Source organism: Phocoena phocoena, chromosome 20 (assembly GCF_963924675.1).
Source record: "Phocoena phocoena chromosome 20, mPhoPho1.1, whole genome shotgun sequence".
NCBI classification, from domain to species: domain Eukaryota; kingdom Metazoa; phylum Chordata; class Mammalia; order Artiodactyla; family Phocoenidae; genus Phocoena; species Phocoena phocoena.
This window is the reverse complement of record NC_089238.1, coordinates 32,207,429-32,221,535: the sequence shown is the minus strand read 5'-3', so window position 1 is coordinate 32,221,535 and position 14,107 is coordinate 32,207,429. Positions and strand designations below refer to the sequence as shown.

At 44.3% G+C, this 14,107-nt stretch overlaps 1 pseudogene; it reads left to right on the top strand.

Moving 5' to 3' along the window:
- The first annotated feature begins 9,784 nt into the window (after positions 1-9,784).
- LOC136141379 (nucleic acid dioxygenase ALKBH1 pseudogene) lies at positions 9,785-10,905 on the top strand (annotated as a pseudogene).
- Positions 10,906-14,107: the final 3,202 nt, after the last annotated feature.

Here is a 14,107-nt window from a genome sequence, read left to right as displayed (position 1 = left end):
AGAATGTGTGACAGACTGTCTGTGGCAGGCAAAGCCTAAAATATTTACCATCTGGCTTTTTATAGAAAAACATTGCCAGCTCCTGCACCAAAGGAATAGAAACAGAGTATATCATTTCAAACTTATTAAGGAAGTAAATGATATGAGTTAAATGATAAAACATACACAGACAACTCTTTAAAGGCCAGAAAGAAAAGAAAAAAATAGGATGAATAAGATAAGTAGCACAAAATAAGATGGTAGATTTAATTCCAAATATTTACAGTAGGTGTACCTTACATTTACATTTACCTGTACATATACATTAATTATAAATGCTCCAGTTAAAAAGCAAAATTTTCAGACTGGATGGGGGGAAATTAATTTTGTTTAAGAATGAACAGGGACTTCCCTGGAGGTCCAGTGGTTAAGACTTCTCCTTCCTGTGCAGGGGGTGTGGGTTCAATCCCTGGTTGGGGAGCTAAGATCCCACATGTCTTGTGGCCAAAAACCCAAAACACTAATAAAAGAAAAAAAGAAGCAACATTGTAACAAATTCAGTAAAGACTTTAAAAATGGTCCACATCAAAAAAATCTTAAAAAAAAAAAAAGACTCTGCACTCCCAATGCAGGGGGCCTGGGTTCCATCCCTGGTCAGGGAACTAGATCCCACATGCTGCAACTAAAGACCCCGCATGCCACAGCTAAAGATTCCACATGCTGCAATGACAATCCCATATGCAGCAACTAAGACCCGGCACAGCCAAATAAATAAATAAATAAATAAATAAATATTTTTAAAAAATGAACAAACACCTCTAAAACATAAGACTAGAGAAAAGTTTAAGGTAATAAAATAAAAATACTAGTCTTAAAAAAATTATTATAAGTATATTCATAAAAAGACGAAGTAGGGGTTCCCTGGTGGCACGGTGGTTATGAATCCACCTACTAATGCAGGGGATATGGGTTCATAGCCCTGGTCCAGGAAAATCCCACATGCCGTGAAGCAATAAAGCCCATGCACCACAACTACCGAGCCTGTGCTCTAGAGCCCACGAGCCACAACAACTGAAGCCCACACCTAGAGCCCATGCTCCTCAACAAGAGAAGCCACTGCAATGAGAAGCCCGCACACCGCAATGAAGAGTAGCCCTGGTTTGTCACAACTAGAGAAAGCCCACACGGAGCAATGAAGACCCAATGCAGCCAAAAATTAATTAATTAATTTTAAGAAAAAAGACAAAGTAGACGTTAAGGCAAAATGCATTACTAGAGGGAAAGAGAATAATAAAACTTAATTTCACTAGGAGGACGTAACAATATTAAATTTCTACGTACCTAATAACATAAGCTCAAAATATATACAGCAAAACTTGATAGAACTACATAGAAAAATAGACAAATCAACAGCCATAATAAATTTTCAGACAACTTTTTCAATTTGATAGGGAAGGGAGATGAAGATTTGATGAACTCAGTTAACAAATTAGACTTGAACATACATAGAACACTGCACACAACAAATGTAAAAAACCCATTTCAAGCCCATCCAGAACATTTATAAATATAGCTCATATTCTGGGCCATAAAGCAAATCTCAATAAATGTCAAGGGATTTAAGTCATTCAGGTAATGTTTCTCTGACCACAATGTAATTAAGCTTGAAATCAATATAAAAGGAAATCCCCACATATTCAGAAAATTTAAAGACACACTTTTTATAACAAAGAAGGAACCACAATTAAAAACTTAAATTATTTCTAAAACTGAACAGTAATGAAAATATATATTCAAAATCGTAGGAAATTTTTCTAAAGTAATACTTATAAGGAAATATATAGCATATACTAGAAATGAATAAAGGCTTAAAATTAGTTAGGTAAGCATCTACCTCAAGGAGTTAGAAGAAGAGTAGTAAATTAAAAGTATATAGCAGAAAAATAATAAAGATAAAAGCACAAGTTAATAAAGTAGTAAGCAAACTTACAATTAAGAAAATCAACAAAAATGAAAATTGTCTATGTGAAATACTAACAAAATTGACCAACCTCTGGCAAACTATGAAGGTAAAAGAAAAAGGCACAAATAATCTATGTCAGGTTGGAAAAGAGAAACATTATGTTATAACAGTAATCATATAAAACAGAATATTGTGAACAATTTTATGCCAATAAATCTAAAAATTAATATAATTCAATATTATAAAATTCCTAGAAAAACATTGCTTACTTAAGCTGCAGTAAGCATTCTAAATGGAAATAAAAATCCTGAACAGGGGCTTCCCTGGTGGCGCAGTGGTTGAGAGTCCGCCTGCCGATGTAGGGAACACAGGTTCGTGCCCCGGTCCGGGAAGATCCCACATGCCGCGAAGCGGCGGGGCCTGTGAGCCATGGCCTCTGGGCCTGCGTGTCCGCAGCCTGTGCTCCACAACAGGAGAGGCCACAACAGTGAGAGGCCCCTGTACCGCAAAAAAAAAAAAAAAAAAAAAATTCTGAACAGTCCTGTACACTAAGTAACTTCTATCTGTAGTCAAAAATCTTCCCACAATGAAAACCCATCACCAGAGAGCGTCACTGGAAAATACTACAGAAAATTCTGGAAAGAAATAATAATTCTAAATTGGCCCAAACTCTTAATGAAGACTCAAACTCATTTTATGAGGCTAGCATAATCTTGACATCAAAACCCAACAAGGCATATGAGAAAGAAAAATTACAGGTTACTCTCTCTCAAGAACACAGAGGCAAAAATTCTAAACAAGATATTACAAACTATACCCAGAAACATATAAAAGGATAATGCTATGATCAACTTAGTTTTAATCAATGCAATGTAGATTTAACGTTAGAAGAAAAATTAATGTAGTTCAAACATTAATAGATCAAAGGTGAAAATTCTAATGATCATTGTATGCAAAAGAGATGTTTGACAAAATTCAATATCCATTCATGGTTTAAAAAAGAAAAAAAACCTTAGTAAACTAGAAATATAAGGAACTTCCTAAATCTGATAAAGGGTATACACTTTTTTAAAAAACCCTACAGCAAATATTATACTTTAAGGTGAAACTGTCAAAAACTTTCCCTTTGAAATTGGTAGCAAGATAAGAAAGCCTGCTGTTACTATACCAGTTCTGTATTGTTCTGTAAGACCTAGCCTATGCAGTAAGAAAAGGAAGAGAAATAAAACAGACAAGGATTGGATAGAAAAAAACAAACTTCATTATTCATAGATGCTATAATGAGTACATTTTTAAAAATTGACAAACTATTAGAATTAATAAGAGAGTTTAGCAAGGTTGCCAGATACAAAAAATCAATGTTAAGACATCATTACGGGGAATTCCCTGGCGGTCCAGTGGTTAGGACTCTCTGCTTTCACTGCCAAAGGCACGGGTTCAATCCCTAGTCGGGGACCTAAGATCCAGTAAGCCGCAGGGTGCAGCCAGAAAACAAAAAAAAAAACAAACAAAAAGCTAGAAAAAAAACCTCTGCCTTAAAAAACCAAAAATAACCCCACATCACTATGCAATACTATATAGTAACCACTATTAGAAAATAAACTTTTTAAAAGGTCACTGTAACAGGCTCTATTCACTATATGATGGCCCCAAATGACCCCAGCTTCCTGGTAGTCACGCCTTTATGTAATCCCCTCCCCTTGTGTGGGCCGCACTTAGTAACTTACTTCTAATGACTAGACTATGGGGCTTCCCTGGTGGCGCAGTGGATAAGAATCCGCCTGCCAATGCAGGAGACACAGGTTTGAGCCCTGATCCTGGAAGATCCCACATGCTGCGGAACAACTAAGCCCGTGTGCCACAACTACTGAGCCTGCGCTCTAGGGCCCACGAGCCACAACTACTGAAGCCCGTGTGCCTAGAGCCCGTGCTCCACAACAAGAGAAGCCACCGCAATGAGAAGCCTGCACGCTACAACGAAGAGTAGCCCGTGCTCGTCACAACCAGAGAAAAGCCCACGTGCAGCAATGAAGACCCAAAAGCAGCCAAAAATAAAAAATAAATAAAAATAAAACTAAAAAAAGAATAGAATATGGCAGAAATCATGAGATGTCACTTCTGATGTTAGGTTATTAAAAGACTGTGGCTTACATTCTTGGGGTGTTCTCTCTCTCTCTTTCTCAAATCACTTCTTCCCAGGAAAGCCAGTTGCCATGACAGGAGGCAGACCTACAAATCAAGCTGAGGTAGGAGATAGATAAGCCCCAGGCTGAGCAGCTGCAGCTGGTCTCCTGCTGACTCTTTGAGATGGGATACCAGTAGGAGTATTGGGCCCTGATTGGGTGCATTCTTGTGGATTTCCCTGCCCAACACATGCACAGAGAAGACCCTCAGTCTACGGGAAGGACAAAAGGAGAGAGGATACGCCAGCTGGAATCCATCTTGGCTGAGAGATTCACACCCACACCAGGACCAAATATGGAGATGACTGGCCAGGAAAAAAAAAAAAAGGAAAACTGCCCCTATATAAGCAATCTAAGCTGGGTGAAACTCAATCTGACTCACCTGTGGGCTCTTCTACACATATTTTGTTTTTTCCACAAGTACTTTGCTTCTTCCACACGTACTTTGCTTCTAATAAATGCTTTTATCTTTTTAACAGCCTTGGTCTCTTTGCTGAATTCTTTCTTCAAAGAAGACAACAACCGAGGTCCTTCTTCCAGCTTCTCACTGTGGGAATCAAAGCCTTCAGATAAAGCCACAGCCCTGGCCATCAGCTTGACTGCAGCCTCATAAAAGACCTTAAGCCAGAGCCACCAGCTAGGTTCCTACTCACAAAAACTGGAGATAATAAATGTTTGGGGTTTTGATGCTGAGTTTGGGGATAATTTGTTACATGTCAATAAATAACTAATATAACCACCATCTACAACACTTCAAAACATATCAAGTGCCTAGAAGTAAATCTAACCAGAAATGTACAAAATTCGGATAAAATTCTAAAACTTAATTGGGACATCAGAAATAAACTGACACACTCACCAATGGTCCCACACATACGTGGCTGCCTGATTTACAACAGAGGTGGCATTTCTGAGAATTGAGGAGAGACTTGACTTTTTTTTTTTTTTTTTTTTTTGCGGTACGCGGGCCTCTCACTGTTGTGGCCTCTCCCGTTGCGGAGCAACAGGCTCCGGACGCGCAGGCTCAGCGGCCATGGCTCACGGGCCCAGCCGCTCCGCGTCATGTGGGATCCTCCCAGACTGGGGCACGAACCCGTGTCCCCTGCATCGGCAGGCGGACTCTCAACCACTGCGCCACCAGGGAAGCCCGAGACTTGACTTTTAATTAATGGTGCTCGGATGGTTGGGTATCCATATGGGAAAAAAAAAAAAAAATTCAATCCTACTACATACCAGTCACAATAACCAATTGCAGGTAAATTAAAGACCTAATGGTGAAAAGCTACAAAACTTCTGAGCAATGATATAGAAATATGTCTTCCTGACTTTGAATAAGGGAAGAATTTCTTAGACACAAAAGCACCAGCCATCAGGTAAATGTTTAATCAACTAGAACATATTAAACTGAAGAATTTCTATTCATCAAAAGACTACAGGAGAGGGAATTCCATGGCAGTCCAGTGGCTAGGACTCCATGCTCTCACTACCAAGGGCCCTGGTTTGATCCCTGGTCAGGGAAATAAGATCGCACAAGCCATATGGTGAGGCCAAAAATTTTTTTACTTAAAAAAAAAAAAGACTACAGGGGGAAAAAGTGAATAGAAAAATCACAGAGTGGGAAAATATAATTGCAATAGTGTAACAGACAAGGGAGTCGTATCCAGAATATGTAAATATCCCCCAGAAATCAATAAGAACAAGAGGAGAAGGGAGCCTGAGACAAGGGCTTGAGCGTCTAGAAGATGATGCCAGAGGGAGGAGTGAGGGGTGGGGAGAGTGAGACAGGGCAGGCAGACATCCAAATACAAGGGCATTATCAAGGTCACTGCTGTAGGCAGTGGGACCTCCAGGACCTCTGAGGAGCTCCAGAGCTGTCTCCATGAAGGTCAGGAGGTGGGGAGCCCATTCATCAGCTATCACACCCCCATTCCAGTCTTTTCCACAGTGTTGGAGAAGACCCTGGGTAGAATGTGGAAAGACTGGCTCTCTGGTGGGAGGTTTGTACCCCGCACGGCAGCCGAAATCGGAGTGACGCTGGCACCAGAGGCATACGCTGCAAACAACCCTATAGAAAATAGACAAAAGATTTAATTAGACACTTTAAAAGGGGGGAGGGTCCAACCAGCCAATAAATATATGAAGAGATGCTCTAGTTCATTAAATTGCCTTGGAAATGCAGCTTACAGTAACGACAAGATACCATTACACACCCAGCAGATTGCCAAAAAATAGCAATGCCTTGTGCAGCACCAGAGAGCCATGGGAACACTCATCCAAGCAGAGTGGGACTGTAAATTTGTTCACCCACTTCAGAAAACTGGCATCTTCTAGTAAAGTTGAAGATACATATGACCTGTAGCTCAGAAATCCCATTCCCAGATATACAGCTTGGAGAAACACGTGTATAAATGTGCACCTCTACGTACATATGAGAACGTTCATTGGAGCATTGGTTACGATAGCCCTAACCTGCAAACATCCCAAACGTCCATCCACAGGAGAATGGGTTCATAGCTTGTAGTGTGGTCACGTACTGGAATGGCATACAGCAATGAGCTTGAATAAACTGTATCTACACACAAAGACACAGATGAATCCTACCCACTTAATGGTAAGTTGAAGGAACATGGGTTTTTTTTACATAAACTTCTAAAACAGGGAAAACCAAAATTATGTTATTCAGAGATGCAGATATAGGGGGTAAAACTATCAGTACAAGTGAGGAAGCGATGCCTGTAAATGTCAGGATGTTTCCATGCTCCGTGCAGGAAGGTGTGGGATGGAGAAAAGAGGCTGGAGGTTTCAGGGGGTGGGGGTTACATGGGGATTTGCTTTATAATTTTTGTTAAATTGTGTATAGATGCTGTGTATTCTCTATAGTTCACATTTTATTAATGTTTAACAGTAAAGGATTACATCAGTAAAACTGAGACACACACACATACCACCTGTTCTCCCTTCGTGGGTTCCCCACCCCAGTTACAGGCAGACCACCCACCACCCAGGACCCCAGGTATCAGCCTTGATGACTCCACCCACCACCTGGTGGCCAGCCAAGCAATTCCATCCTGTGGGTCCCCCCTCCCAACGCCCCACAGAGCCTCGACCCCCCTCCCTCCATTCCTGCTGTCAGCACAACCGTGGGAGGGGTGACCCACCAGTGTCTCACGTCCACCCGGGAACAACCAGAGTTGGCTACTCCTCCCTGGACATTTTTCCAACCTGTTTCCACTCACTGCCAGAGTGACTCTTTGGAAACACCACCTGCATGGGGAACTCACCTGGTCAAAGACCTTCAATATCTCCCCACTGCCCAAGCTCCAAGATGGGGCCCCTTCTTATCCCTCTGGTTTCTCTCTTGTCCCTCCCACTGCCACCCTGCCCACCAAGACCATGTGTCTGCACTCTCTCTTCCTTTTATCACCCTCAACTTCCCCCTCCCACTCGCCTTCCCCTGTCCCACTCTACTCAACATGGAGGTCTCAGTTAGAAGTCCCCTCTCATAAGAAACCTTCCTGCCAGGCTGGGTTACACCGCTCATGCTGCTCTAACAGCTCGCCTAAGGAAGCAGCCAAGCCCACAGGCTCCAGGATCTAGGGTCTGGGTCTGTTTGTTTTCCTGCGGCATGGGTCCCTGTGGTGAAGGACTGAAGCCAGGACCTGCCTGCCTGAGACCAGAGGCTCCTGTTTCTGCAGAGGAAGGTCTGGGGTGCCTCTGACAGGCAGCTTCTCAGCAAAGCATCCCCTGGGCCAGGAAGCCTGGGGAGGGGCCGGGAGCCAGCCGACGAAGAGACCCCATGGGCTCCAATACGAGTACATCAGCAGTCACTACGATGGGCTAAAGCTGAACCAGAGGCCCTTCACCCATTTGCCTTCCAGGAGCAACATAAGCCTCTCAGATTTTTGTTTAACTCAAAGACTTCCACAGTGTCGATCCCCATGCAGAGGATGGGAGAGCCTTGGAGTCTAATGTGCTATAAAAATTAATAATGAAATGTGACATTTTTGCACCCCCAATTTTGTCCACACACATCATCTTATGTTATCATTGCCTGGTACATCCCTGGTCCCACCAGATGGTGAGCCTGGAGGAGATGGGGGAGAGGGGTGGTGGGAGCAGCAAATGGGCCTCCTCCCTTCATGGGGAACCTCAGGCTGAACAAGCCTGGCTCCACATGGGGTCTTTGTGCATGTGGGATAGACAGAGGGTAGATGGACAGATGTTGGATGTTGGATGGATGGAAGGATGGATGGATGGATGACTGGATAAAAGGACAGATGAATGGATAATAGAGGAATAATGAATGGATGGACAGACAGAAGGATGAATGGATGAAACAGATGAGTGAATGAACAGAGATAAATGGATGGGTAGATAAAAGACCAGCAGACATTCCCACAGAGGGATGGAAAAACTTACCAGTTTTCTTGTTTAACAGAGGTGGGAAAGCCAAGTCAGGGCCTCAGATGCACTCTTGCTGGAAATGCCCCACCTTGCAGTTGGCAGGAATGTGGGAGTCCTCGCTGCCCTCTGCAGGTTGCCCATGGGCTCTGGGACCAGGGAAGAAGGCAGAAGTGGCCAACCGTGACCCCTGGTGGTCACCATAGGAATGACAACCCCAGCACCTGACTTGCGGCCCTGGCGGTGCCCAGCCAGCTGAGGAGCCCACCTTCACCCTGACCCCAGCTGCTGACCTTCTGGTCCTTAGGCTGAGGCTCCCATGTAAATGTTCTTAGGCACAGCTCACATCACCAATGGTGTGAGAGGCGCTGGACCCGGTGTTCACACTCTGAAGGGCCTACTCCTGACCAAGTCCTGTTAGAAATCACCTAGAGAGAGCTGCTGAGGACATCCGTGAACAGGTGACTAATAACAGCCCACATTTAAGCACTGCTCATCATGCTGGGCAGTGGGCCAGGCCACTCACACCTTTCTCTCCCTGATCCCTCACAGCAGCCCTGGAAATAGCAACAAGGACGGCCCCCATTTTATAGGTGAGAAAACTAAGTCTCAAAGAGGCCTCAAGAGGATTGCCAAGGTCTGAGGTGAGTGAGTGGCAGAGCCAGGATTCGAACCCAGACTGTCTCTGATTCCCTCCCATACTGGCTCCCTGCCTCCCTGCCAAACCCTGCTAGGACAATAATCATGGCTGACTTCCTGAGCATCCCAGGTGGGTCCCCAAGGGTACACACACACACACACAGAGCCCCTACTCCTGGCTGGGTCCCCAAGGGCACACAGACACACACACACACACACACACACACAGCCCCTGCCACTAGAGGACTCATCATCCAGTGGGGTTGTTCCCATCCCTCCACTGTTCTGATAAGGAAGCAGAGGCTGATTTGAATCCCACCTCCGGCACCGAGTAGCTGTGTGACCTTGGGCAAGTCACTTAACCTTTCTGTGCTTCAGTTGACTCATGGGTGTAACAAGCATGATAATAACCAAACTTACCTCACAGAGTTGTTGTGAAAATTAAGTGAGCTAATATATGTAGGGAGCATTGGGTACATAGTAAGGGTTCCCTCTTACCATTATTAGGGAGAAAATGGGGCTCAGAGAAGGAAAAGCCTGAAAACTCACAGGTGTAGCAATTCCACACTTACTTTCGTTGTTTTTCAACAACAGGATGGAGACGAGGCCAGGCAGCAAGATGGGGAAGGTGGCAGTGGCCGTGGGCGCTGTGGCGATGCTGGTAGCGGAGCCTGGGGAGGACGCCTTTCCGAAGCTTTTCCACTTCTGCCGGCAGAGCCGCTCCAGCACCGCAGACCTGGGAGGGGTCACTGACTTCTTGGTGGCCCAAGCAGTCCAAGGCATGGGGCCTGGTGCCCCCAGGGTAGTCAAATCTCAGCTAAATGTGTCCCCAGCCAGTGACCACGATGCATACAGAGCAGGACTTCAGCTGGCCAGCAAGTGGCGAGCTACGGACTGCAAACCTATCCCGGATTTATTTTTATCCCAAACCCTTCCTCCCAGGTCACCAGCGGCATTAGGTGAAGCAGTGCCTTAAGTCATATTCCCGGAAACCCAATGTATGTAACCTGGACACACATGTGACTAAGAAGAGACCCAAGATTTGTGGGAACAGAGCAAAGAGCTTCTAAGGTATAAAGAAGTGAATAAATGGAGACCCTAAAGTTTATTAGAGAAACTGCACTGGGTGACCCTAGGCTACCATTGTAACTGGGACAATAAGAAATACTCTGCAGATCACTACACACCTTCCCCTGCTGACCTGACTTTCCTCTCAGAGTAAGTGGACACCGCCTGTGGATTTCAGGGTTTCCGAGCTGAAGCTGGTATCCTGAATTACTACCGATTAGACTCCACGCTGGGAATCCATGTAGATAAATCTGAACTAGAGCACTCCAAACCCCTGCCGTCCTTCAGCTTTGGACAGTCTGCCATCTTTCCCCTGGGTGGCCTCAAAAGAGATGAAGCCCCCATCCCAATGTTTATGCACAGCGGTGACATCATGGTAATGTCAGGTCTCAGCCGCCTGTTGAACCATGCAGTCCCGAGGGTCCTTCCCAGTCCAGAAGGGGAGAGCCTGCCTTGCTGCCTAGAGACACCTCTCCCAGCTGACCTCCCCAGAGACTCAGTGGTGGAGCCCTGTTCTGTGGAGGACTGGCAGGTGTGTGCCAGCTACTTGAAAGCTGATCGTGCTGACATGACTGTCGGACAGGTGCTGGCCATAGGTCAAGACTGCCCTTTGGAACCCATGGAGGAGAATAAAAGAGACGCCCCCACAGAACTTTCCTGTCATCTGGATGATGAGAATAGCCAAGAAAAACGAGCTAGGTTAAACCCTGACTGCTGAGACTTCAGAGAGCCCATTCTTTGACTCGGGCAGGTCTCACAGTAAATGACCATGCTGTTTTGTATTGCCATAGACTTTAGCACCGAGACAAGCCAAAAACAGACCAGGAAAAATTCATCATGGATCACACTGCTGCCTCGCAACGCGCCCTGGAGAGAAAACTGATCAACCACTTTGTTCAGAGAAGTGTTTGACATGGTCCAGTCCTGGTTAGGTTTGGGCACCAACATATGTGAGAAGTCCAAGGAGGTATGAGCTCCCACTGCAGCCTTCTCAGCCTCGCCATTACCTGTGAGAGACGTAGAAGTGAGTTCCCATGTCTACGGAGTCTTCCTTTTTTATTTTTTTTTTGGCTGCACTGCAACAACTTGTGGGATCTTATTTCCCCTACCAGGGATCGAACCAGGGCCTTTGGCAGTGAGAGCTTGGGGTACTAACCACTGGACCGCCAGGGAATTCCCTCCACATCTATGGAGTCTTTAAATACCTCAGGGGACTTCCCTGGCGGTTCAGTGCTTAGGACTCCATGCTTCCACTGCAGGGGGCACCGGTTCAGTCCCTGGTCGGGGAACTAAGATCCTGCAAGCCACGCGGCACAGCCAAAAATAAAATACATACCTGAGGTTTTACTGATGGGAAACATAATACCCCTCCCACCACCCCATCTAGTGATTTGTGGTAAAATTGTGGGTCCATGAACCAACCATTAGTCTTGTCTTCTTAATTCTTCCAAGCAACATCAAATTCTTTGATCTTCTCTGGCCTTCACAGAAGAATCTTTTTTTTTTTTAAATAAATTTATTTATTTATTTATTTTTGGCTGTGTTGGGTCTTCATTTCTGTGCGAGGGCTTTCTCTAGTTGTGGCAAGCGGGGGCCAGTCTTCATCGCGGTGCGCGGGCCTCTGACTGTCGCGGCCTCTCTTGTTGAGGAGCACAGGCTCCAGACACGCAGGCTCAGTAGTTGTGGCTCACGGGTTTAGTTGCTCCGTGGCATGTGGGATCTTCCCAGACCAGGGCTCGAACCCATGTCCCCAGCATTAGCAGGCAGATTCTCAACCACTGCGCCACCAGGGAAGCCCCCACAGAAGAATCTTATACACATTAAGACAATGGAACTGGAAATCACATCCCCTGGAGTACGAAGTAATCACAGTTCTCTCTCTCTTGCCTAAAAGGTAAATATATATAAACTCAAGGAAAGGGGAACAGTAGTTACTCCAGATGTCTTTTTGGTCTGTAAACTCTTCCAGTTGGCTTTTAAATGCAATTTTAATTGTTGGACTAAAAATGTCCCATGGGTATTCTGTAACTGTTTAATGCACAAATAAACTTAATTTCAAATTAAAAAAAAAAGTTGGAATCACATCACTCTTCTCAGAAACCAGCTCCCCTTTGCCTTCCAATAAAATCCAAATTCTGGAGCCTCCACTACCGTTCCCCCTCCTCCCCTCTCCCTCCCCAGAGGTGTCTTGAACTTTGTGGCTGTCACTCACTCACTCTGTCTGTAGAGCTTAGTAGAGTATACATGCTTAGATATCATTTGCTTGTGCTGGGTTTAAAACTAAGGAGTATCAAACCATGTATAGTCTCTGGGATTTGAGTTTTTCAACTCAGCACCACGTGTCTTAGATTCACCACGTTGTTGCAGCATTTCTACGATTGCCAGCAGTGCTCTTATGAACACTTTCAGATGTGTACCTAGATACACCTGCAGGGCTTCCTCTCAGATAGGATCCTGGGAGTGGAATGGCTGGGACACAGGTGTGCCACTGTTATCTTTACAGAGGAATGCCAAACTGTTTTTCCACGAGGCTTGAATCACTTTACAGTCCTGACAGCAATTTTAAGAGTTCCTGCTGATCCATATCCCAGCCAACATTTAACAGTGTCAGATGTCGCACTCTTTACCAGCCAACTGGGTAAGAAATAACGTCTCATTGTGGTCTTCCTTTCCATGTCCCTGATCGCTAGTGAACTTAAGATCCCATCATGTTTTCTGGCCATTTCGTCTTTTGTGGAATGCCAGGTCATGGTTTTTGCTCATTTTTCTCTTAAGTTGTTTATCTTTTCTTACTGATCCATAGGGGATCTTGATACCAGCTCTGTGCTTACATCTTTTCCCAGATATGGCTCGTCTTTTCACTTATTTTCAGGTGTCTTTTGGGAAACAGAAATTATTTTTAATTTTTTAAAAATTTTATTGGAGTGTAGTTGATTTAAAATGTTGTGTTAGTTTCTGATGTATAGGAAAGTGAATCAGTTATACATATACATGTACCCACTATTTTTTAGATTTTTTTTCCCCATATAGGTCATTACAGAGTATTGAGAAGAGTTTGCTGTGCTGTACAGTCAGTCCTTAGTAGTTACCTATTTTATATATAGTAGTGTGTGTATGTCAATCCCAATCTCCCAATTTATCCCTCCCCCCCTTTCCCCCTCGGTAACCATATGTTTGTTTTCTACATCTGTGGCTCTATCTCAAAAAGAAATTATCTTTAATGTGGTCAGTTGCATCTTTTCATCATGGTTAACACCTTTTTGGTGTTTTCTTTAAGAGTTGTTTCCCCACCCTGAAGTCAGAAAGATATTAACCTATATTTTCTTCAAGCAGTATTAAAGTTGTGCTTGTGACATGTAAGTCCTTAATCCCTCTAGAGCTGATTCTTTCTTTTTTTTCTTTTTTGGCTGCCCCACGTGGCATACGGGATCTTAGCTCCCCGACCAGGAATCAAACCTGCGCCCCCTGTGGTGGAAGCACGGAGTCTTAACCGCTGCACCGCCAGGGAAGTCCCTAGAGCTGATTCTTGAGTACACTGTAAGGCAGAGATTCAAGTGGACTTTTTCCCCACATATATAACCAATTTTACTTGCTCTACTAAATCACATGGTCCCTCCCGCTCTGGTCTGCCAGCTTCCACTGTCATAAATCAGAGTCCCACACATGCCTCCTCTGTTTCCAGGCTCTCTTTTCCATTCCTTTGGTCAATTTGTTTATCCCAGTGATAAATTTTCAAATATGTGGGGATATTTTAAATTATATTTTTGTTATTACTAACTCCACTGCACTGAGGTCAAAGAATGTGCTCTAATAGCAATTCTTTGAAACTTTTTTGGAGGTTGCTTTCTAATCTAGTATACTATCAAGTTCTGAA